The sequence below is a fragment of the Dermacentor silvarum genome, chromosome 3 (genome assembly GCF_013339745.2).
Source record: "Dermacentor silvarum isolate Dsil-2018 chromosome 3, BIME_Dsil_1.4, whole genome shotgun sequence".
Lineage (NCBI taxonomy): Eukaryota > Metazoa > Arthropoda > Arachnida > Ixodida > Ixodidae > Dermacentor > Dermacentor silvarum.
Genome location: NC_051156.1, coordinates 203,930,114 through 203,955,972, shown reverse-complemented (window position 1 = coordinate 203,955,972; position 25,859 = coordinate 203,930,114).

Here is a 25,859-nt window from a genome sequence, read left to right as displayed (position 1 = left end):
ATCAACCTGATACCATATCTGTATCCATCTTGATCTCGTTCGACGTTTTTTTTTTTTTTTGTGCTCGGTGAATATGTCTCACGTCGGGGCCCACTTCAACCGATATTGTGTGATTGTTCTCGTTACATTGTGCAGAAACAAACACTCACGACTGCGCCAGCTCATTTCGACGAAAGACCGTTGTCTGCAACAAATCATTTTAGTATACCGTCCAAGCTCACAAGCCGTCGCAGCAGAGGGCTGGCAATGCCTTGTTGCAGTTCTTACGTTTGACAAAACTGCATGAATCACTCTAGCATTCACAAGTGTTTACTGCTTTCCTGTGATGTGAACAGCAGTTATGGTGTGCTCGTGCTCTGTATGTGTTACTCTCTTTTATTATTATCTTACTACGTCCCCCTTACCCGCAGTGTAGGGTAGCAAACCGGATTTTTTTTATTCAGGTTAACTCCTTTCGTATTTCATCTCTCTCTCATTTCCCTCTCTAGTCCATGAGCCAGCGCGTGTAACTTTCTATAGAATCCGTTCGTAGCCTGGCAGCGCTTAGAATTCTCCCTCAAGCAACTCTCGCTATAGGCAGAGCCACAACGGAGACCGATATTACAACTCCATGCATTCAAATCAGACAAAGGTTTCACATGAAGCCTCCAATATTCCTGTAAATTTTTGTCTTGTTTGAATGCGCAGCGCTGTGAAATCGGGACCAGGTGGACTCATTGTCTTTCCTATAGTTAACCGAAAACGTCGCATCTTCTTTGTAAATGCTCCCGTTTCATTGTGCGAAGAACAGCTCCCCGCACCACGCTCGACAAACTTGCCAACCGTCCCCTTACGGAAAACGGAACTTTCGAATCCTGGTTTCAGACGACGTCAGCTTCAGTTGCCTTAAAGGGGCCCTGAACCACTTTTGATCGAAGTGGAGAAAGACATATGAAGTGAAAATAGGCTACTCCAGAAATACTTTTGCCACAAAAAGTACTTCAATGCGTTCAGCAGAAGCAGAGTTATTCGCAGCAAACACAGATCCCGCTGTGCTCCCGTTCCTTCTACAATGCCTTGCACCGCGAGGGCTACGGCGGAATGGAGCAGGGGCCCCAACGAGCGGGCCTTCGAAATGTCACCTGACGCGCAGTTGAAATTTCATTTTGGATGCTAATGTAGACGCCACGACTTCAGATTTTGATGCCTACCACGCGCTAAACGTAAGCTAAACGCGGTTGTCCTCAGCGACCCGCAGTGCGCATAGCCGGTGGACTCGTGGCGGCCCCCCGCGGCGGCCGCGGTATAGCCGACCGCAGCAGCCAATAGCAGCCGCGTATGGGAATGCGCCTTATTACGAAATCAAGCTCCCAGAAATAAGTGAGGGTCATGGCTTCTGTTGAATCCAGAGCGTTTGAGAGAAACGGTGACTTCGCGCTCCGTTTGCGAGCTTCATGCACCGCGTACGAAACCAAAACTTGGCTGACATGTTCACACTAGCTTATGGCATCCGCGGACTATGTTATTTTACTAAACGCGAAGAGTGGTTCAGGGCCCATTTAACAGCCCCGTGTTTGTTGAATATACATGAAGGACTGTAATCGTTATCAGGCGCCTTCAAGTGTTTGTGCCGACCTATGACTGTTATAGGTTCTCATTTGCTCCGACCACCACTCTTTAAAATCGTTTCTAGTCAAATAAAGTTTCTATTTCTGTCCTTTCCACTTCACTAACACCCCCTCCCTCGCCCCTCTTTCTCCATTGCAGAGTAGCTAACCGGACAAGTACTTCGGCTAACCTGCTTGCCTTTCATAGCTTATTTTCCTTCTTACCGTAAAATGCACGCGCGCGCTTTTTCGTAAGCCAAGCTTATATAGGCACACCGTTGGCTCGCGGACTTCCCCGGGTCTCCCGCGAAATTCGTTGACTCGACTCTCATATACGCAAAGCAGCGAATGCCGGCACGAAGGGCTTAGCTGCGTCATGGTGGATGGGGCGGTAAAGTTTCAACTTCTCGTGGTCGCCATGCGGTGAGGTTTTAACGAACGCTGATTGTCCCCCCATCGCTTCCAGACCTAGGCCACAGCCCTGCGGAGCGCCTGGAGCCAGTGAGCGACCGAGGGAATTAGCACATTCCAGTCGCGTGCTTAACCTGAGGCCCGGACAGTAGTGTCGCCCGTGGCTTTACAGCCGAATACCACTCCTCGTCAATTCTGTGCAGTTAATCATCGAGGTAAACTGCGTTTTCTGCAAACTTCTCGGGAACGCTCGCGTGTTTGAGATCGGGAACATGCTAAGAAGATGTTGGTGCACAGGCTTGTTTACAATTGTTGCAGAAGGTGTGGTGGCGTGGGGTGTGCCATTGCAAACATGCACTATACCCATTTCATGCTTACAACTACTCTCGATTACGAGAGAGCCAGCATTATTTTACAGCAGCCTAGGCTTTTGGCATGCATTTTTTAGGCGCTTTGTTGAGTTAGGACACCGGGTCCCTTAACCACAGAAGAACTATTTGAGCTTTACCCTCAATTTCAACATTCTGAAAACTACCGCAGGTGGCTTTGATTTCTGCAGCACTGCACGTAATTATTCTGTCGCCAGCAACGACAACGCGACCACGCATGGCGGTTGCGGGCGTTCGGTGGCTGTCCGACCAGAGAAAGCCCAAAGTCCGTGCCTATTACGCTGACCAGTGAAGAGTGCCATTCTCGCCGTGCAGGTTTTCCTCTATACGCGCAAGATCAAGTTCGTCTCGGGGGTGTATATATACCAGCGGCACGCTTCAACGGCGATTTAACGATCCGACTTCTCCGCTCTGTTTCTTTCGCAGGCGAGACTATTGGTTTACGTTATCTGAGCTCTAGTACTTAGCTCAGTCGCGTATGTGCATTATGGAGAGACATAGTCCCTGCACTTTGACTGCCGATTCACCCTGAAATATGGCGTTGCGGAAATCTTACTGGACCTGTGCATGCGCAATAATTCTCGCAAGGGAATTTTCTTCCCTAGTATTTTTATTGCGATAGTGAATTGGAGGTGCATTCGTGCTGTTGAAGCCGCCGTTGTGCGGCCCCACTTTCGAAAGAGAGAGACCGAGGTTGCATAGAGGAAACAGGCGCTATTTCCAATTAACTGCAAGGAGTACAAAATTGTCTCCGGAAGCATGCAGTAACTTTCGCTGCGAAAACGACAAAGCGAAGTGGACGCACTGTCACAGCTCCGTTCCATGGTATCGGGTGGTGGAGCCAGGACCGCGTTCTGCCTTCCGCTGGTGGCATAACGAGCGTTGTGAGCACGTAAACTATCAGGGCACTATAGCGTCCCCGGTGAGCTGTTGTCTGCATGCACTGATCAGAGTGAACGGGCAGCAAACGTCAAGCTAACGGTATGTAAGAAATTTCATTGGGTACTATACTGACTTGCGCTGACCGTTTCGCTGCCGGTTTCATCTCGCGCACTAGGGAGCCTATACATGCGAGCGAAACGGCGCTTGCATGTAGGCTCACTATCGCGCACCGTCCAGGCGCGACACCTGCAATGCCACTGGTGGTGTCCGCGTCGGGGTGATGTTCCATTTGAACAGCGGTACTTGCCTTGCGTGCAAAAAGGCCATTTCGCCCTTAGCACGAAACTCCGTTTTTTTTAGATGCCAAGCATCTTATGCTCGGGGCTATGTCACTCCCTCCCTCCCTCCGCCGTGTGGCGTCCACTTCCGGTTCCGCTTCCGGCTTCCGGAGAACGCTTCCGGCGTTTTGTCCGAATGATCCCCAGGTGAAGCTTCGCCCACTCATCGTCATTCACTTCGTCCTCTCATTCTCCTCCCGCAACGCCGCGATGAGTGCCACGGACAGCGCCAGCGTCAACGCCAGTGTCAGCGCCGTGGACAGCGCCGCGGAGAAGAGGGCTCGAGCCGCTGCCACGAAACGGCAGCGGTGACAGGCCTATCTGAAAACTAATGGGAACTTGAGTCGACCCCTTGGCTGCTTCGCATACTACTCAGCTTTCCCCTGCGGGAAGATGGTGTAATTTTTCCCCTTTTTTTAAACTTTAGTGCATGGTGGTTTAGGAGGAGTCATGAGGAAGGTAGTGGCCGAATACTGCACCAGGGAGGCCAATTCCTGTTCTGGTGAGGGAGTGACTTTGATGAAGCTTAGTGGGCCTGCCTAGTTTGGTTGCACTTGAACTAGTATAGCCCCACTAGCTCTCAGCAATTTTTTTTTGCCGGTGTCCGGCACCACTCCATGCCTGAAAATGTAGTGGACTGGAGCAGGATTCGAACTTATGACCTTCAGATTTGAAGTCGGGTGTTCTACCTCTGCTCCACGCCACCACTAGCAAGGCAATAGCCTGGCAAGGGAACAAGAATTCAGGATCGCCAGTCAGCCTCTAGAGTCTGTAAAGGAGTACGTTTATCTAGGTCAATTACTCACAGGGGACCCTGATCACGAGAAAGAAATTTACAGAAGAATAAAATTGGGTTGGAGTGCATACGGCACGCATTACCAAATCCTGACTGGGAGCTTACCACTGTCATTGAAAAGAAAAGTGTACAATCATTGCATTCTACTGGTGCTAACATATGGGGCAGAAACTTGGAGGTTAACAAAGAAGCTCGAGAACAAGTTAAGGACCGCACAAAGAGCGATGGAACGAAAAATCTTAGGCCTAACGTTAAGAGACAGGAAGAGAGTGTGGATCAGAGAACAAACAGGGATAGCCGATATTCTAGTTGACATTAAGCGGAAGAAATGGAGCTGGGCAGGCCATGTAATGCATAGGATGGATAACCGGTGGACTATTATCTCTAAGTACACGGGTGTTTTCGCATTTCGCCCCCATCGAAATGCGGCCGCCGTGGCCGGGATTCGATCCCGCGACCTCGTGCTCAGCAGCCCAACACCATAGCCACTGAGCAACCACGGCGGGTAGGGGGAAGTGCAAGAGAAATGCGTTAGAATTACGTCGCTCCTCTTTCACGCCCCGGATCTATGATTTAACTTAAACCACGTTCATCACATTGCAAAGGGTTGTCCAGAAGCTGACTCGACAAATGTCCTGCGTCTTCGAGGAGCGATATATTGCACACATATACACTTACACATACGCGCATACACGCTCTTCTAAGCTCTCCCATTTCCTCTCTACCTCTACCACGTGACCGGCTTGCCACGCTTCAACCATACACTTTTTTTCCGCTTTGACACTCGTAATGCTAACGCATTAAAAAAATAGGCACGATTTTACTTTTAGTAAACTAGTCGTGAAGCCTCTGGGCATACACAGGCGTCACCAGACGAAAGCGTGCAACTCGAATACGGATGCCTACAGTGCTAACGTTATTACCGACAGTAGGTGGGGGGGGGGGGGGATCAGTCAACGAAGGCTATTTTGACTGAGTATAAAAATGCTGTTTGACATCCTTGTTATCTAATAATATAAAAACAATGCACTGCGCCATGCATCGCTTGCTATCCAATGATCAGAATGCTTATATAGGATCCTAGGGAAATCTGGTATCTTTCGTACGATCATATGGAATTATTCAACAAGGATATTCGGGGCATATGACTTCGTTTTTTCCTAACACAAATGTTTATTCTGTTGAACGGGAATTACATGGCAGCAATTGCTCCCTGCGCTCCTTATCAGAACGAACCAACAAGTTCTCGTAACTAATTAAGCTCTATTACGCATGAGACATGTCTGTGCGGCACACGAATTAGTTTAAGAGGACCCACTATATAGGGAGCTACTGAAACATTTCGTCCTTACTGTGGAGCATTTGTTCATTCAGTGAAACTATTTATTCCATTAAAGCATCATTTGCTTGTGAAGTAATTTTAACGTCTAGCTAGGAATACAGCGCAATGTAATGCCGGCTCAGGCACGCAGCGCTTGAACAGATGTATGTTAACAAGACAGACAGGGAGCTGTCTGAAATAATGAAATATAATGAAATATACCCTTTTTTTAGAGTGGCTGCTACTGCATACGTTAGAAAATAGCTTGCCAGACCAAATGGCGTAGTGTATGAATAAGCTGTAGGCGCCAACAAGGAAGCAGTCGCAGAGTCAGAAAAGTGCTAGCACCATGCGTAAATATATAGCTTGGACGAACGCTGGGCAAATATTGCTTTTTGCGTCTCAACTCGCATTTCCTTCAGAGTTGGGTGAGCTTTGCGAAGGCGCAGCGAGAGTTAACAATACGCACGCACGTACTTCGTGCTCTTGTACTTGTCAACGCTGACTGCACTTTCGCCTAAGCTCACCGACTCGGAAGGAAACTTGAATCGAACGTGTGCGTGCGTGCGCGCGCGCGTGTGTGTGCGTAGTGTGCATACGTGTGCGTACGTGTGCGTGCGTGCATACGTGTGCGCGCGTGCGTACAGAAGCTAGCTTTCCGGTACAGCAGCGTCAGTTTCCATGTCTTCTTCTTCTTCGCTTACCGTCGACATTTCGAGCACGTGGACCTTACTCTTGGCCTCGTCCTGAGGCCGCCTCTCCGACGAGATGAGCGCGGACAGCCTAAAAAAAAAAAAAAAAAAATAGAGAAAAGCTGTTCGAGTTACAGCACGCAGTCTTGCTGGCACCTATTTGCTGTGGACGAGTTGCGCGTACTACGAGCACTGTTTCCTAGGTGGCGTCTTCGTCGGTGTGGTATCGTACGCAAATCATAGATTTGCGGATTATCGAGTCGTATTTTTCAGCAAGTCATTTAATCCCTGCGTTTTTTTTTTCGCCCTTCGGTAATGACCCGGACGTACCGCCGTTATCGTCGAGGATCGGCCAATCGGGCGACCCATGCCGTTACGGCCGATAATGAGAGGATTGGAAAATGAAATGTGCCCTTCCAAAATACACCCCGTCATCTTTAACTGTTGGTGTCGTTCTCGCGCAAGATTTCCGTATCATCATCAACCTATCTTTATCTCCACTGCAGGATGTAGACCTTTCCCATCGATCTCCAATTACCCATGCCTTGTACCAGCTGTTTCCTTCTTATGCCTGCAAATTTTCTAATTCCCTCACACCACCTAATTATCTGCCATCCTCTACTGCTCTTTGACTCCCTCGGCACTAAAATCTTAGTGTACCACCGGTTGTTTGCCCTACGCATTACACGGCCTGCCCCGCTCCAATTTTTCTCACTTAATGTCGACTAGAATATTGGCCAACTCTGTTTGCTTTTAGAAAATCCACGATGCTATTTTCCTGTCTCGTAATGCTACACCAAACATGATTTTGGTTCCATGTCTCGCTACGTGGTCCTTAACTCTCCGAGCTTCTACGTTAACCTCCAAGTTTCGGTCCCATATGTTAGCACCTGTAGAATGCAATGATCGGGCACTTTTCTTTCCAAGGGTAGCGGTAAGCTGCTGGTCAAGATTTGGCAAGGCCTGCCGTGTTCCCTATACAACCCACTTTTATTCCGTAAATGTTATTTTCATGATCAGTGTCTCCCTATGAGTAACTATTCCACGATAAGCGTATTCTTGCGCATATTATAGACGTTGACTGCCAATCATGAATCCTTGTTCTCCGGCTTTGTCTTCTGCTATATTTATCTTCAACCCTACTCTGACAAATTTTCGGTTAAGGTCATCAATCAATTTCCGCAATTCATCCCTGCAGTGTTGCTTAACAGTACAATGTCATCTGCAAACCAAAAGTTGCTGAGATATTCGCCATTGATCCTCACCCCTGATCCTTCTCAGTCCAATAACATGAATACTTCTCCTATAAGCATGCATTGAACAGCATTGGTGAGATTGTGTTTCCTTGCGATTGTGACTTCAGAATGTTACACAGCTATTCATTTTTTTCTCTCTCTCTTTTGTGCATTGTGGGAAAGAAAGGCAGCTTGACACTTTTTTTCTAAACTGAAAATACTCTGCTTATGTAGCATTTGGCAGTGTGACAATGAGCACTGCTTGCCACTCTGACGATTTACGGGCATAATGGCACGAGTACGCGGGACGACCAAGACGGCTTCGCTCTTCGTCGATTTCGTCGCAGGGTGCTGCACAAAGCGTGACTCTGCGCCCGCGGCTATAACGACGAGAGCGCATGCGCGGACGGGAGCAGGTGCAGACGCGCTCGTTCTCTCGTTAGCGTCCAGGCGGCGCCTCCGGGCTGACGACTCAAAGATGGCGGACTGTATACTTACGGTGCACTGGGACAGATTGGCTGCACTTGCAGCGCTTGCTGCGGAATAACGACAGCCTTCTTTTTTTTTGCCTGTTGAGAGCGAAGCCATCAACCTAGCTACTTCTTGCACTTCTTTCACTCTTACCGTTCTTTCGATGAATTGGAAAAGGTTAGCTTCTTTTTTTTCTCCTCCCTTCCTTGCTGGAGAAAATCGGTCGTTATTTCGCTAGCTTGAAGAGGCGATTCTCTCGGTCATCAAGCGCTCCGGCCTGCGCCGTTCTGAAAACAGTAGAAGCATCGGGAGTTCGCGGTTATGGACGTGACTTGCAACGAATTTATATGCCCAAACTGCTGCGGTTGTTGTTGCCACAAGCTGTTTCTTGTTTTCTCCTTCAAGAGTGGACACTACGCACATTGAAGTGTTCAGACAACCGGTGTGAGCACACCGTGTTGTCGCCTATACGTATCTTGTAACAGGTAGACACGCACATTGTTTTTGTTTTGCTTTCAGACAAGCGTCGTTTAGAAAAGGCGAAGGCAGAGACGAAAGCGGCGACTGAGACAACGGCTGAGACAAAAGCGTAGTCAACACCATATCTTGGACTTGCATAAAAAAGGGTTCATTGGACTCCAATGTTTGCCTCGAATGATAAAATCCCCCATACTGTCGCGAGAGGAAAAGGCAGGCAGTCAGTTCCGAGCGAACGGCTGTTTACTGTTTTGGTCGCAGCAGCCAGCACTTCTTCGTCCTCGTTCTCTAGCGTTACTAACGCGCGGCATTACCCCTCCCTCCAAAAAAAAGAGGCATCGTCTCGATGCCGCTGCACGAAAGAACAGTGAAAGTTAAGCCACGAAAGTGGGTGACGGGTTAAATACCACAGGGAGAAAATAAAAGAAATGAAAAAGACAACGGACGTGAGCACAGGCACCGCACCACAAAGTCTGTGAACTGGCGTCAGCGCGAGTGGTAGGGCTTCATCCTGGAGACGTGAACAATGTCGGAGGAGCGTGGTCTACGCGATTGGTGCGATGATTCTGCTGCGGACAACTTCGTAGTAGACTTGACTTATGCGATGAAGAACTATGTAGGGCCCAAAATAACGGCGCAATAATTTTTCTGAGCGGCCTCGTAGACGTATACGGGTCCAAATCCACACGAGATCTCCTGGCTTGTATCTTACGACTCGGTGGCGTATGTTGTATCGACGAGCGTCTTGACTTTGCCGAGATAGAATTCGTTGCCGTGCAAGCTGCCGCGCTGCTTCAGCACGCTGAACAAAAGCGTCTGTATCTGGGGCGGTCTTTTTTTTTTTTTTTTTTTGGAGGGAGGGGTAATGCCACGCGTTAGTAACGCTAGAGAACGAGGACGAAGAAGTGTTGCTGGCCGCAGCAGCCAACAACACTTCTTCGTCCTCGTTTTCTAGCGTTACTAACGCGTGGCAATATGATATCGCAGTACAAGCCTTTGAGGTAATAACATGATCAGATATCGATGTTTTTTTGTTCTTTTATTATTTATTATTATTTATTTATTTATTTATTTATTTATTTATTTATTTATTTATTTATTTATTTATTTATTTATTTATTTATTTATTTTTCCTTATCTCGCGTGTACCTTTACGCATTTAAAACACCTAAAGCGTGTCCCTTTACCCATTTAAAACACCTAAAGCACCATAACCTTAAGACGCCATCGCTTGCAAATTTGTACACTGTAATAGAATAATGTGATATCCTTTGGCGCCTGCTAGACCGAAGGCCCAAAGCACGAATTCGTATGTAAGGTGTCTATATAGGCGCCATCTACGCATGTATGCGAGTTATCCAACGACCCGTATTAGTAAGGCATTGATCTCTGCACGCACGATGTAGCGTACGGTGGGCTCGAACTTGAAGCACAGGATTCTTGACGTTAAAGCAATCCTTGAAGGATAAAAATCTTTCTTTGAATGCGAAGAGGTACCCAACCCCCTCTCTCGTTGGTTTTCTGCAGGGGAGCGAGGGAACGAGTTGACGGTGGATGGAGGGAATGTTAGAAGTACATAAGCAGAGACCTCCCCCAATGTTACACATCGGGAGGGAGCCCACTATTCTCTTTCAATGTTCTGATTCCGCGTTCTGTCTCGTTCACTGCTGGGGAAATTGTAGACAGCCAGTGGCAGCGGGGAGGCTCTTATGAACTTGTTTCGTAAGAGGCTGCCCGCTTCGCGTATGTTCGAACGCCACCACGAAGTCGATGAAACGTTCTCTACCAATGAAAGGGCCACGTACTTCATACAATCATTTTGTCCCACAGAAACAATAATTTTCGCGGTAATCTACTTTCACTACTGGCGAACTGTTTTTATCGCTTCAAGAATGGACCACATATGTGCGTCCATGCCTTGCTAGAATTGATTTAGAACTACTGGTGCGTTTCTACTTACATTTTGTCGACATCAATGGACTGCCTGACGAGAACCAATCTAATATCATGAGTAAGTTTTTATAAATAATATCTTTCCTCACAGTAACATGCACATGCGTGAGAGAAGGAAAACGACCACACGAATTATGTCGATTGTTGTCCTTGAAATTTTAATCATTAAAGGGTGTTACATATTTGAAAGTGTATACATCTTATACTCTTTATGAAAGAATCTATACGCACCGATAGCCTTACAAAACCACTTGAAATCCGTCTTCTGGCAGGCAATGACTTTATCGCACGAAGTTGTAACTATTTATGAGTCCAGCGTATTATGTTGCCTTATGGTTTTATCAATAACTATACACACGTTTTCATTTCGGTGAGACGCTAACGGCCATCGTTGGTATTCTGACGTCACACCTTACATGTCGTGACGTCTATTTACGCACATGGCAGACAAACAGAAGTTACAGGAGTTCGCACGTAAACATGATTATTGGGCAACGTCGTAGAATGAAAAAGAAATATTGTGCCTTGCTGGTGGCTTCGCATGCTGCTTCAGGTGTTGGCTGCGATGTGTGATAATATTCAAATAAAACACACACACACACACACACACACACACACACACACACACACACACACACACACACACACACACACACACACACACGCACAAACAATGACATGTAAACACACGTGGGCCAGCGGACACGCATACACGCCCGCCGCTGTGGCTTAGAGGCTGCGGTGTTGGGCTGCAAAGCACGAGGTCACGAGGTCAAATCCCAGCCGAGGCGGCCGCGTTTCAATGGGGGCGAAATGCAAAAACGCCCGTGTCCCGTGCATTGGACGAACATTAAAAATGCCCTGGTGGTCAAAATTATTCCGGAGTCCCCCGCTACGGCGGGCCGCATAATCAAATCGTTGTTTCGACACGCAAAACCCTGGAATTCAATTCAATTCGGATTCGCATACACACACCAAGTCTATTGCCAAAGTCTCGTTAGGCCTTTTGTTTTGAAAAATACTAGAAGCGCTTTAATTTGCGCACAAAGCGCGATAGCACTAGATATGCGCACGGGCTGAGTACGACATGGGCACACGCATGGGTAGTGGGTTGACTGTGGACACCGATATCACATATATATATATATATATATATATATATATACAGGGTCGAGAGATCGGAAAACTCCGGAAGTGTCTGAAAAAACGGGGACGTCCCCGTGCAAACAGCGCAGTATTTATAGCTTCACTTCAAAAAAGATGTCGCAGTTTCGCGCGACAGAAGTCGCGTTTGGTCTTCGCCGTGCGTTCGCTCCCCGTGAAAGCGTGCGTCCCTCGCGCGCTTCCACTCGCACATACAGCATACGGCGCGCGGCGACGATTTCATCGCCGTTGGACTTCATACGGAACCTCACGGCGACGCCGACGGCAGAAATCCGCTTGGAGCGTCCATTAAATTGCTATCGCATTGAAAGCACTCCCTAGAGGCACGCCGCCTCCTCGCCCCTCGGCTCCGCGCGCGCAACACAGCGCAGCCCGTCCGTTGACCCTCCTCGACAAATCCTACAGCTCCCATCCCTTAGTCGTGACGTAGGCTATTGGGAAAAGAACTGGTGCACCAGCCTTGTAAAGTTCTCGGTATCTCGGTGGTAAAAATTAGCAAAAACTTAGCTCGGCTACGCCAGGATATACGTAGCGTGAGCGAAGTCGGCCACATCGTGCAGAACCAGTAGACCTGGTGGCATGGGCGGGTAACGATACCCACTGGTAACGCTAAAGAGTGGAATCTTCTGCTTAACGAGAAAGATCTTGCACGTTGTACAAACCCTCGCCACGGTTTCACCCACTCAGGCGGCGCCGTTAAACTCAAAGTTTCACGCATGGCACTACTTAACAGCGTCAAGTCTTTTATGTGCCACAGTCTTTCACACACGTCGCAAACATGTCCAAACGGATTGTTTACGAAGTTCGTCTCGAAGGTCCGAGTCACACTTCCGCTTTCGCTAAGTTTCACCGTATAGCCAGTCAATCGGTGAGCCTTGACGTCATCGACAGCGTCTTGTCGTTGCTGCTGCTGAGATGGTCGGGCACGTCGCTCAGCTTCCTGGCGACGCCGCTTTGCTAGACGTTCCTCCCTTTGTTCCGGTGTCTCCGCAGCACGTTTAGCCTTCTTCTGTTCGTTCTTCCTACGCTCAACCGCTAATTGCCAGCCAACTACTTCGGGATCCGATGAGTTAAGCTTCTCCGCTCTTCTACCGCGCTAAATTAAAATTAAATTATGGGGTTTTACGTGCCAAAACCACGATCTGATTATGAGGCACGCCGTAGTGGGGGACTCCGGAAATTTCGACCACCTGGGGTTCTTTAACGTGCACCAAAATCTAAGTACATGAATGTTTTCGCCTTTCGCACCCATCGAAATGCGGCCGCCGTGGTCGGGATTCGATCCCGCGACCTCGTGCTCAGCAGCCCAACACCATAGCCACTGAGCTACCACGGCGGGTTACGCGCTGAGCAGCAATTTCGCTATCCTTCTCCATGGCTATAACAAACTGGCAAACGCTCTGTGCAAACGATCAAACGCCAGCTGTGCGCCGTGTGACGTCAGTTCTCCTCGCGCATGCGCAGCACGGCTCTCCAGGAGCCGCGCGAAACTGCTCAACCTCAGCCAGTGTAGCTCACGCTACAAAAGAGCAGAAAATCTAGGGACTTAGTGGTGGCGCCTTAACGCTGCCGCGTTTAGGGAGCCTACATGCAAGCGCTGTTTTAAAACAGCGCTTGCATGTAGGCTCCCTAGCCGCGTTAAAACGTATTGGCTCGACGATAGTTGCCGGTTGTGGCTGGGAGACCTTTATATGATTTTATTTTGTGTTAATAATAAACGGCGCAGGTTTCTTTCTTTTTCAAGTATATTTAGATAAAAGCTTTGTGCTAGGTTTGGATTTGCATTGCGCCACTTAAGCTTTTCTTTGCAAAATATTAAGATTTAAAAAAATGTTGGAAATATCTACGTAGGTAGCTTGAGGAACTATGAAGGTTAAACCAAATGGCATCTCGTGGTCCTGCTGTGAGGGTTGGCTCCAAGCGCAATTCAGTCAGCTCACTAAGAGGCTTCTTAACTGCTCATACCTAAACACCCTGGAAAAAAAAATGTCACAGTTTCGCCCTAAGGGCGAAGCAACACAGCAATGTCATACGAAGTAAGGTGAGCGGCTGTGGTAGCAATATGAATTGTAGTAAACATGAGCTGATTAAGTAAGGAGGTGTGTTGCGGCGTAAGTAGACCGACATGACGAGAGACTCGATGACCACGAGAAGGCGCGTGTGAAACGGTGGTGTTGATGAGAAGCGCTTCCCGTGGGCAGCGCGTGCGAAGGGACACATCTGTAGCGCTGCACTGCCGATCCGGGCAGCATTGCATGTGTAGCGTGCGTTGGAAAATGTGGCCCGACTATTACTAACTGAATGAACAAGCGTGGTGTGAGCGCGCACAAACAAACATGAATAGATCACACTGAATGACTGCAGACAACGACCGTCAAAACTCTGGCAGCAAGCGGATACGCCGCAGCGGCGAACGTACGTGCGGTCTATCGCTTCAACGGACACTGACCACATAAAGGTCAGAGCCGTGTGGAGATAAGAGGCGGTGCGAGCGAGCGACGATCGCGGTTGTTGGCAGCGTAGAAGTGCCCCTCCCCCCCCCCCCCCCGCTCCCTCCGGCGCTGGCTTACCGCTTCCTTGCTTGCGCGTGGGAGAGATAAGAGACTGTGCGGACGAGCGACGAGCGCGGTTGTTGGCAGAGAAGTGCCCCCCCTGCTCCCTCCGGCGCTGGCTTTCCGCTTCCTTGCTTGCGCGTGGGAGATTGAGTGCGTTCGCTCTCCGTGATAGCGCGCGTCCCCGCACGCTTCCGCTGGGGCATAAGGCGCGCGGCGAAGATTTTATCTATACGGAACCTCACGGCGACAGCGACGGCGACGACGACGACGACGGCTACGGCGACGGCGACGCCGACGGCAGAAATCCGGTTGAAGTGTCCATATAATTGCTATCGCAATAAAAACGAAGTGGAGCCGTTACGTGTCAATGTGCAGGCACCTCCTCTCACGTGCGTTCTGCAGATTAGAGATCTGCACGCGCCTGATTTTTCGGCCCGGGCCCACTTTACGAGGCCAAACCCAGCCCGGGCCCGTAATACAAAGCCGGGCCTGGGAGTACATGACCGAAACCAGCCTGGGCCCGACCCGGGCCCATGTTACTGATCCCGGGCCCGGGCGTTCATTACTCAGCTTAGCTAGGGCCCGCGTGTGCATGACCAGGCCCGGCCTGTAAGAAAAAAAGTTGCAGTGGCTTAGCTCGGCTATGCCAGGATATACGTAGCGTTAGCAAAGGTTCAGCTGATTATTCTTAGCTTATTCTTAAGATTATTCTTAAGATAAGATTATTCTTATGAGTCAAGCTTCTCCGTTCTTCTGCGCTGTTGAGCAGCATTTGCGCTCTCCTTCTCCATGGCTATACCACACTGGCAAACGCCAGTCAGAAGCGCAGCGGCTCCAGCGCAGTGTCAGACGGCGACTGCACAGCGAGCGCGCGCCGGCGCCAGTGCGTCTACCACGGCTACGACGTCACTCCTCTGGAATGCGCAGACCGGCGGCGGTGAGTCGCGCGCGGCGGCGGCGGAGTGCGCGAGAGGTGCCGGCTCCGGTGGCTCCGGTGCGCAAGCCGTGTGACATCACTGATCCTTGCGCATGCGCAGCACGGCTCTTGATGTGCCGCGCGAAACGGGCTTGGCTAGGCCAGTGTAGCTAACGCTACAACACACCCCATATCCACGAAGTGAATGATGATGAGTGGGCGAAGCACCGGGGGATCATTCGGGCAAAACGCCGTAAGCGGCTTCCGGAACCGGAAGCGTAGCCGGAAGTGGAACAGGAAGTGGAAACGGAAGCGGAACCGGAAGCGGAAGCCAGAGCTTGGCGTACATATACTATATATATAATATATATATATGCATATACATACATACATACATACATACATACATACATACATACATACATAGCGGTCTCCATGCCAACCAGAGCTACGGACTACGAGGGACAAGGCTCGGCCCTAAGGTGCTTCGCCCCTAAAAGTCTTTTTTAGATGCGAAGCAGCTTATGTCTGGGGCTATGTCACTCCCTCCCTCCGCCGTGGGGCGTCCACACCCCTACTGTGCATGCGCATCCTCCTCCCCCTCCTCTCGTCTCCTTGTCTCCTCTCGGCATTCCTCCTCTCTTCTCCGGATTGCGCAGCGAATGGCAACACCTGCGGCTCGGCGCGCGATAATGCGAAGCAGCTTAGGTTAGAGGCGCGACGGTACGCGCCCCAGAATCACCGGCAATAGTCACCAACGCCTCGCGCGTTCGGTGCGAAGGCGGGCAAAACGCCGACGGCGTCGACAACAGTTCTGCGCGTTGCTGGTGCTGCGGCATGTCCAAGTTTATACAGCTGATAAAACTACCTTGAGTCGACCCCGTGGCTGCTTCGCATACTACGCAGGGTTCCCCTACGGAAAGATGGTGTAATTTTTTTCTTACAGACTGTACCGTGTCTGTCAGCCTCACCTTCTCGATGTTTAATCAGGTGCAGTATATAACCAATAAAAAGTTGTCGCAGTTTCACCTGAAAGGCGAAGCATCAATTGCGTTTGCAAATTTGAAGAGAGCTATACGGAGTAATGATAGCAGCTTTATCAGCTGTATAAACTTGGACATGCAGCAGCACCGGCAACACGCAGAACTGTTGTCGACGCCGCCGGCGTTTTGCCCGCGTTCGCTCAAAATGCGTGCGGCATTAGTGACTGTTGCCGGAGCCTCTGATATAAATAGGCACTTGGTGCCGCAGCTAAACGTCGCCTCCCTTCCCTGCCCCTCCCCCCCCCTCCCCCACAGCCTTTCGCGCGTCGTAAGAAGGTACGTTTACTCTACATATATGGTGATTGTAGAGGAGGAAAGAGACGCCTACTTCTGCAGCCCTTAAGGGAGCACAGCGCAGAACGCGCGTTTGTTCTCCGCCGTGCGTTCACTCCCCGTGAAAGCGCGCGTCCCTCGCGTCCTTTCACTCGCACATACAGCGTTCGGCGGCGCGCGGCGACGATTTCATCTCCATCGACGTCATACGGAACCTCACGGCGACGGCGACGGCGACGGCGACGCCGACGGCAGAAATCTGCTTTTGAGTGTCCATATAATTGCTATCACAATAAAAGGCTGAAATACTTGTTTCTCCCTACCTCTACCCCTCCCGTGGTGCAGCTAAATTCCCGCACTACGGTGACCGCCCCACCCTACTGCATATGGTCTGGCTTTGCCAAGACATTTCCCACGTCCATCCCGTTCCAAACCCCACCCTCACCTCCTGGGAGGAGCGCCTGAACGACGCGACGGCAACTGGCCAGCAATGGCTGGTCGACCGTGCCGAGGCGGTGGCTGCTACCCATGGGGCCCCGGACTAAGGGCTCCACCTTCGAGGCACAACTGGTCTCGCGATATTGTAATAAAGTTTATTCTCTCTCTCCCACGGGAACATCAGTAATCCGGCCCATTGTCTGTGCTGCTATTTTTCCGCTGGTGCGCATGCACTTACCTTGATTTGTACGATATGGTTCTATGATGTCATTTAGCATGCAAATATACAGGGTGTTTCATTTTAGCTGAACCAAAAATTTAAATACAGCGTGTGCTCGAAGGCCTACTTAGGCCCTTCAATGAGCGGGCCCGAGTCTTGCCCGGGCCCATGGCTCCAAGCCCGAGCCCAGCCCGAGCCCGAGCCGCCGACAAACACTTCGGCCGGGCCGGGCCCGGGCTGACGGGTCGGCCCGGGCCCGTGCAGTGCTTTACGGCAGATTGTAAACCAAATTAGGTGAGGTACGAAGCCCGTAAAGTGTGGCGCTTGGCCGGAAAGATAGGCTCGTGCAATTATCCCGCTAGGGCACAGCAGGGCGGTGCGGTTCGCAGCGGTGTATTGGGAGAGGTCCAAGAGAAGGAAAAAACACCGCATATCCACGGGGTGAATGATGATGAGTGGGCGAAGCTCCGGAGGGAATCATCGGTAAACCGTGAATCTTCCGTGTAATTCGCCCAGTCTCGCCGCACTAAATCGAACGATTGACTTCCACCAATGACACGCGCCATATGTGACGTCATTCCTATTTTATAACAGCGCCCTTCATTATAATTGCACCATCTCCCTCTTAAGGGGACGCTAGCACAAACGCGTTAGAAACGTGCAGTATACTCTCTATACTCGCGGACAACTTTCTCTGGCAATGAAGGGAAGGCTACGGGCGCGTGGATGCTGCACTTGTGTTACCGCGCGAAGCAGCCCGGCAGCGTTTGACAGTGCTTTTGGTTGTTCGGAACAGACGCTGAATCGAAGCAGCTTCCACGTGCGACGGTTGCGCGTTTGCCCAGACGCGGAAGGGAAAAACCTCAAAATAAGCAAGCTTTTACACTCAGTGTTGTGTTCTCTCTTATTTAACTGTTGCTAAGGAGCTGTTTACGTTTTCTCTTCCCCAGTCTAAACCAACGTGGATTAAAACGCCCGACTATTTTCAGAAGCGCTCTCACTTGTGCGCGCTTTGCTTCCGTAGCTTTCCCTTCATTGCCACAGAAAGTCGCTCCCACTTACCCCTCCCCGTTGGCGCTGAGCCGTGCTCCCTCAAGGGCTGCAGAAGATAGCGCCAACCTTTCCCTTTCCCTCAAGAACCACTTACCATCCTCGACTTGACTTGCCACCGCCTTCAACGCGTTTCGAACGCGCTGCCCAAGGCGGTGGCAAGTCAAGTCGAGGAGCGTTTATGAATACGGGGGTAAGGCGGAGAGGCCACAGCGTCTTACACCAGCTTCTTACACGAGCCGTAACGCGCTAGCACAAGCGCGTTAGAAACGCGCAGTCTTTCGTTAATGTTGGGTATTTATTGTCATCGTGGTGCGTGCGTCCAAATGCGCTTCGTGGCGTGGTGGTTAGCGCCGCGCGTTCGGAAGCGAGGGGTCCCTGGTTCGATTCCGCGCTACGGACACAGCTTTCGGAATTTTTTTTCATAAAAGTAGACGTGGCTACCTACTACGACGACGACGACTACTACTACTACATACTACAGAGGAGGGACAGACCCACACCCTAAGGAGCTTCGCCCCTAAAACGCGAACAGGTAACCTTGAGTACGGCAATGGAATGTATGTGGAAACAAGCGGCGTGATTTGTGTCATGCCTAAAAGTGCAAAAATATGGAGTATTCAATCAGTCAATAAACAGAAGTGCTGCATGATATAAAGCATCTGAAAAAGAAACGTACTTTAACAGCGAAGTTGTTTAAGCCAGCTGTTTTCGTGGTTCGTATCAAGAAACTGCCGCACCATAGCCATCACAACCAGGAGGGCGGCGCGGTACATGCGCACGTGCTCTCCTCCTCGCCAGTTCCCTCCCTTCCAGACCCCCGCCTCTCTTCTCTCCGTGGTGCGCTGAGGCAGGAGAATAAATTGGTGCGGTTGGTTAACCCTGGTTGATACCGAAAGCTTTACTGCCCGGGCTAGGCCCATTGTCGAGCTTAGGCCAAGGTGAGGTTTCGTAATGATATACAGGCATGTTTGCCATGAATACAGTGTTTATTCATCATTTTTATGCCTATCAAGACATTGCGGTGATCAGTAAAGTTGTGAGACTCGGTTGCAACTCGCAGCCGGGCCCAACTCTACTCGGGCAACGGCGGAAATGTCTCCTTTCAGGGCTCCGTAAAGGCCTAAATATAGTCCGACATAGCGTGAACGCGCGCACACGTTATGTCACGTTGGCGAGAAGTTGAGAGCAACAGCGACTATATAGTTCGACCGATGGTTCCACGTACTGGCGCCGCCAACGTAAACGGACGCGTGGCCAATGCGCACGCGCACGTGCAAGCACACGCACACGCGCACGCGCACACACACGCACACGCGCACACACACGCACACACGCACACACGCACACATGCACACACGCACACACGCATACGCGCGCGCGTGTGTATTACTATAAACGTGCCTTAATGCTCTCTTGTAGTTTGACTTCTAGCTCTCAAGGTGAAAACTGTTGAGTCATCGACAGCTGCCCGAGGTAGCGGAACGAAGCGTTCGCTTCAAAAAAATTGTCACAGTTTCGCCCTAAGGCGACGTAATGAATGCGATAGCAACACATAGCAATGTCATACGAAGTAAGTTGAGCGGCTTTGGTAGCAATATGAATCATTGTAAACATGAGCTTAGTAAGTAAGCAGGTGTGCTGCGGCGTAGGCAGGCCGACATGAAACTCGATGACCACGACAAGGCGCGTGTGAAACGCCTGCGCACAACGCTCCCATCGGCAGCGGAATGAAGAACGCTGCCCACGCTCCGCTACGAAGCCCTTTGAGCGGAGCGTTAGGGTGCGTGTACTGCTTGCTTTGTCGTTTTACAGCCACGCTGAGAGCGTGTGGCCGTAGTCTCTGGAAGACGCGCGTGTCAAACATTTTCACCCGAAAGGCGAAGCATCAATTCATAGCAAATTAGTAGAGAGCTATACGAAGTAAGGATAGTAGTTTTATCAGCTGTATAAACTTGGACATGCAGCAGCAACGCCGGTGAGGGAGTGGAACAGCACAAGCAACGCTCCCCTCTTTCCCTGTATATATATGGTGATCGTAAAGTAGGAAAGATACGCTTAAGGGCCCATTCATACTTGCGACTAGGCGAGGTCGCGCGACCAAGTTAGTCGCAAAGCGACCAGTCGCAAGTAGTCGCAAATGGTCGCTTTTCTCGAAATGCGACCGTTTCGGGCCAGTCGCTCACTGCTCGATTTTTCAGTCGCGCGACCGCAGTCGCAGAACATCTGAACCAATCAGATGCGAAGGAACAGGACGTCCGTATACGCTGACGCTTATATTACGCGGCGATTACATTTCAAGCAGACGTGAACGGCATATCGTGATACATTTCGGTTTAGCGACTCGTCGGTCGCATTTGTAAGTGTGAACATCGTTCGTCTTGAATAGTTTTCTGGTCCCCAGTCGCAATTGGTCGCGCGACCTCGCCTAGTCGCAAGTGTGAATGGACCCTAACACTGCAGCCCTTCAGGGAGCACGGCGCAGAACGCGCGTTTTCTCTCCGCCGTGCGTTCGCTCTCTGTGAAAGCGCGCGTCCCTCGCGCCCTTTAGAGAGAGAAAATGATTTAATGAAAGGCAGGGAGGTTAACCAGGACTGAGCCCGGTTGGCTACCCTACACTGGGGGAAGGAAAAAGGGGAGAGAGAGATTAAGAGAAGAATAGAAAGTCCACTCTTGATATCGCCGACGTAGCAACAGATCTCTGTTCTATCACTGATTATCAATCAGTCCGGGTCATAGACGGTCACTCAGTCCTGTAGTTTTTAAAAATCGCAGCAGCGCTTTTGTGGCCTTTTGCAGCTGTGATATTCGAGGCCATGGTCCCAAGATCTTGCTCAAAGTGAACGGTCTTCTATCTAGCCTATTGAGAACGTTGCAGAGGTCATGTCTTTCGTTTTGAAAAGATGGACAGTAGCATAGTAGGTTTTCTATAGTCTCATCGACACCGCAGGCATTACACTCGGCGCTATCAGCCATTCCAATCAAACACGTGTAAGCATTGGTGAATGCAACACCCAAGCGTAAGCGGCACAGCATTGTTTCCTCATTTCGCGGAAATCCAGGCAACAGCCGCAGCTGCATAGATGGGTCGAGAGAATGCAACCAATGTTGGGCGAATTCAGTTGTATGCCACTTCTCCAATGTCATAGTTTGCGCTAGCTTGCTTAGGTGTTGAGCTGCGTCAGTCCTCGATAAAGGTACAGAAACAATATTTGCTCCTTCATGTGCTTTCCTAGCAGCTTCGTCGGCGATGTCGTTGCCGGTGATACCGCAATGACTCAGCAGCCACTGAAACACGACGTCGTGTCCTTTTGCGATCGTATGGTGGTGCATTTCTCGTATCTCCGAGACGAGTTGTTCGCAGGACCCGCGACGGAGAGCTGACCTTTAACTCGCACATACAGCATACGGCGCGCGGCGACGATTTCATCGCCGTTGACGTCATACGGAACCACACGGTGACGGCGACGCCGACGGCAGAAATTCGCTTTGGAGTGCCCATATAATTGCTTTCGCAATAAAACATTTGCTCAAAGTTGGCTATTAAACGTTGCCGCTGCGATGACTCAAGCTATAGATCTTAACCTTTATTTATAAATCTTTAGCAGTGTAGCCGGACCCCAGGACATCAATTTCCGATGAGAGCTTCACCCAAATCTGTGGTATTTCCTGGGGATTTGTGTTTCTCATTGCTCGAGCTGCGTTTCAAAATGGCATCGAAGAGCGGGACTCTTTTTCGCTCGAGCGGGTGATAATAGCTGCAGGGTTTCCTACAAGTATTAGTCGAAGGAACTTCTGAGGTTACGGGAGCACCAGAACTGAAGGTTGAGCCAGCCAGCCAGTGATGGGTGCGAAGTATACTTGGATTCGTCTAAACTGATCTTCGACACTTCAAACGGCTTTGTAACTTTGCAAACCTATGTTTTTAACCGATCACTGCGTTATAAATGCCACATTTACAAACATATTACGCATGTGCGCTGAAGCACGTTGCCATCGCGCATTTAGCAAGCATATTTCTTGGAAATTAAGAGAGATAAATTGTAATAAACGACACCACAAGAACGTCTGAAGCCACAAGCACGAAAATTAAATTAGACAAATGTATACAGTACTAACCACCATTCTCGTGGTAGCTGAGCAATGACATCGCCAGAATTCCCGGTTGTAATCCTTGCAGAAAACTTGACGCATGTCTCGCTACAGCCCCGCCGACCCCCCTCACCCCTTGGATTGCGAGAAGAGAAAAATGAGACGACGTTGTAATGAAGACAACGAAGTACGGTTCATCGTCAGTCAGGACCCACCTCGATGTCTCAGCGGTTACAGTGTGGCGCTGCTAAGCACGAAGTCGCGGGATCAAATCCCGGCCGCGGCGGCCCCATTTCTGTGGGGCCGATTTTGCAAGCAGACCCGTGTCCCGCGCATTGGGGCACGTTGAAGGTCCCATGTTGGTCAAAACTAATCCGGAGTCCCCCACTACGGCGTGCCTGATAATCAAATCATCGTTTTGGCAGTTTGGCGCGTAAAGCCCAGAATCCAATCCACCGGTCAGAGCCCGACATTGGCCGAGTACAAGCTCGCGACCGTTCTAGCTTCTTATCTCGATCATAAACGTACCAAAGTAATGCGGCGCATTCCTCACGGCGACATGTATGTACAGGTGTTGCACACTCTTGCCTCGTGGTAAGCGATAGTAGGTGTCCCCCACGGCGAGCGTGCATCGCGGCGATATAGCTTCCACCAATGACTAAGCTATAATCGGTGCTACGTGTTATGCCTGCGGCTGCGAAGAGGAGCACTTTTTGTGCCACTGTCCTCGACTTGAAATTCCATCATGGTCCAGTGCATTGCGACGACTAGATGATCAGCCACTGTCCATAGCGAAAGAAATTCAACAGTTGAATGTCTTTCTCTATGCACTGTCTGTGAAACAGCTGCCCAACACCCTCGTCGGCCCACTAGGCAGCGAAGACATTTTTGGAGCTTCTTGAGGACGACTGGCCTGAGCGAACGCTTTCGAATGCGTGGCACCGTCTGCGCGCGTGCACCGATTCACTGCGTCTGCTCCGTCCCTCTCTCGTCTTTCTAATCATTGTTAATAAATCCAGACGTATGACGTAGCCAACACGAGGCTTCCCTGGTTAAAATCCTTGCCTTTTCTTGCTTTCTCTATCTCTCTTTCCTTGTCACTGTGGATAGCATCGGCGTTACGTGCATTTATGCTTTCGGGTCTGTGTGAGCAGCGCCAACAGCGCCAACTGCTCTGTAATTCGTACGTTGACGGATGTAAATACACCTAAAATTCTGATGGGGCTTGAGCCTTTTCATTCAATCCGACGACCATTCTGGCAACGGTGTCACAGCTTGGTTGTAGTTTTCTTTTGTTGTTGTTGTTTCGGGCGCAAGTGGGCACTCACTAAAGAAATTTCACCTCTGAACTTCGTCACCGCCTGAATGACTGCTTACACACAGCCTCCACCGCTGTGGCGGCTGTGAATTTGACAACGGTATGGCGTACATCACGTTATGTGAATGCTTCTGGTAAAGATGGCCGTGGGCCAGCGCTGTGCTCCTTTCCGCCTACCGCAACCTATGTCTCTGAGTAGTACATCGAAAAATATTTATTTTAGAAACTGCGCGTGCAGTTCCCAAAAGGAAGTTTAGTTTTGTGCTTGCAGCAACATCGTGGCTGATCGTAACTATAGGAAAACTCTGCAGAAAAATATTTATAGGTATCCATTCTGTAACTCTAATGGTCCACCGATGATCCATCCTACGCATTACATGGCCTACCCAGCTCCATTTTTTTCGCTTAATGTCAACAAGAATATCGACAGTGGTAAGCTCCCAGTCAGGATTTGGCAATGCCTACCGGCATTGCCTGCAGACTAGGTGGGGTGATGAAGTTAGGACATTTTCAGGCGCAAGTTGGAATCAGCTAGCGCAAGACAGGAGTAATTGGAGATCACAGGGAGAGACCTTCGTCCTGCAGTGGACATAAATATAGGCTGATGGTGATGATGGTGATGATTTATAGGTAAAACTACAAAGGGGAAGTTTATTGGAGCACCTTACTTGTTTACGTATAATTCAGATGATCGCATAACAATGTCACATCTTATTATCAGATGTCTCTATCTTATCAAAACATTTCATCCACGTCACATCAACCACAATGTAGTATCATGGCCTCATAATTCTCCTTGCTTTTCTAAGGGAAGTTTGTTGGTATGCTATAGTAGCAACAGCCCAAGAGACTCACTTGAAAAACCATGCACACTACATGCCCATTGCTATGAGGGAGAAGAGACCTAGCGATCATTGACTGAAACTTCAGAGAAACGGTACCTGCACCCGTTCCAATAGGACCATCGCAGTTTCTTTGGCTTTCTGTGCCACTATTGTCAGAATATTTCTTTAACACCTGCATATTTGGAAAAGATAGCTGCCGTAACTGAATCAATCTGTGAAAAGTGCATGTTTTTAAGTCAAACGTTTGCGTTATGCGAAGTGAAACGGCCTCATTTGTGCTTGGAGTTTTTATCTTTCTTGAGCGCGACTGTCCTTTGTGAACGCCTTTGACTTGCTCAGGGGCGCCGCGAGCGTTGCTGTGCCAGACGGTCCCTCGGGACAAACAATGCTTCACCGGCAGACATGCAGCTGTGGAGTGCTGTTGCACGCTTCATCGTTTTCTCAAGGCCAAGGAGCTGGCGACTAATTCAGCGTCACCTGGAGCAAATGAACGAGCAATTATGTCTCGTGTATCTCCGGCTGTTCGACCGCCCAGAGCTGATGGGCGAGACGGGCTCTGGGACCCCAGGCTGAAATGGGCCATCGCCCTCATGCGGCGCTAAAGCGACAACGTCGCTTTTGGGGTGTTTCCTGATGCAACAGCGCCCGCCCGGACTACGATGAGGCCTTGGCACCGAGGATGACGCGCAAGCCAGGAGCCCCCCTTCCGAGAAAACAGCCACCGCCCTCCCTGGAAATGGCGGCTTCAGCGAACTGACCGCCACGGAGTGGCGACTAATTCTTGCAAGGGGCCAGCGTCAAGCATTCCCGTGGGAACCGCATCAACGTTTGGTTCCCAAGGTGTCAACGGTTGCATGTGTTCGGGGACGATCAGGCGATGCCACGTCATGGGCAGGAGATTACGAACTGATCGAACATTGTGATTTGTCTATAAGAACTGAAGTGCATTTCCTCGTAGAGTGAAAGAGAGAAACGAAAGGGATAAAACAGCGGGTCCTGAGTGTTGTGAGAGACGCTTGACGATGTGAAGGCTTAACCATCGAGACGCTCGACCATGTAGACGCTCGACCATGTAAACGCTCGACCATGTAGACGCTCAGAGACGGAAACGCTAAGACATGAAAAGACTTTAGCATGTGGACGGCTCCAAAAGTCATGGAGCCCATCTTGTAAAGTGATGTACATTTGTATATAAAACCGTCTTCTGACCTCACTGGACCTCTCCTTCTCCCGGCACCTGGCACGGCACCATCCATGGAACCTTCATAGCCGCTCGGACCTCGGACTTCGATGATGATGATAAGTGGTTCTTGAGGGAAAGGGAAAGGTTGGCGCTATCTTCTGCAGCCCTTGAGGGAGCACGGCTCAGCGCCAATAGCGTGCGCGAGCTCACA